The sequence below is a fragment of the Carlito syrichta genome, unplaced genomic scaffold (genome assembly GCF_000164805.1).
Source record: "Carlito syrichta isolate Samal-C Ts95f unplaced genomic scaffold, Tarsius_syrichta-2.0.1 Scaffold308998, whole genome shotgun sequence".
NCBI lineage: Eukaryota > Metazoa > Chordata > Mammalia > Primates > Tarsiidae > Carlito > Carlito syrichta.
In genome coordinates this window covers 46,699-47,415 of record NW_007253094.1, presented here as the reverse complement: position 1 = coordinate 47,415, position 717 = coordinate 46,699, and the positions used below count along the sequence as shown (strand labels likewise).

Sequence of the window (717 nt, the reverse complement as noted above, 5' to 3'; positions counted from 1 at the left end):
GGAAGGGATGCCGACCTCTGAATCCACGTCGGATTCGTGGTTTGCAGTCCCCTCCCTCCCCACCACGCAAAACTTCTAGAGTTGCTTCCACTACATTCTTGAGCCTCCAGAATCAGGGCTTATCTCTCACTGCCCTTTACACAGCCTATTCCTAGCGGCAAAGGTGCCTCTTTCGTGCTTTTCCCCCCAAACTTTAACCAACTCAAAACCGCAGGTTAGTGAGTCTGTCTCCCTCACTTTTTTTCCACCCGTGAAACCCCAACCAGACCTGCAGAGCGGGTCACGCTCTCCTTACTTGTGGAGACGGCTGTGGCTGGCCAGAAAACGGATTTGCTCACTAACCTGGAATCTGTGGCCTGGATCAGAGCCGAGGATTTGCAGCTGCCCGGACCTCCACCGAGGCCGAATGACTCAGGGGGAAGGGGCGGGGCCGGGGAGAAGGAGGCGCTGCTTGATCTGGCCAAACTGTCCAGCACAGCCTGAGATCATGCAGACTCCATGGGTGTGGTCGTCCTGCCCCATCAGGCAGAAAGGGAGCCCAAGATAGTTTTTAGAGGCAGTACTGCCAAGCTGTTCCTTTTGTCCGATGATTTACAAATTTTGAGGCCTTTGAGAGCACCTGAACGCCAGAAATGATACTTGTAAATTGTTTTCAGTCTTCTGTAGCCTTCCAACATCATTTCAGAGATTAATAACCCTGATAATACACCTGTGCTT

The 717-nt window shown here is 52.3% G+C and overlaps 1 protein-coding gene across 1 annotated transcript in view; it reads right to left on the bottom strand.

Annotated features, from left to right (window-relative positions):
• Positions 1–413, bottom strand: part of TRIM6 (tripartite motif containing 6) — a 13,290-nt gene extending 12,877 nt beyond the window's left edge. The window contains exon 1 of the mRNA XM_008066529.2: positions 343–413. The gene's annotated coding sequence lies outside the window, so the exon portion shown is untranslated. The remainder of the gene's footprint in view (positions 1–342) is intronic.
• Positions 414–717: the final 304 nt, after the last annotated feature.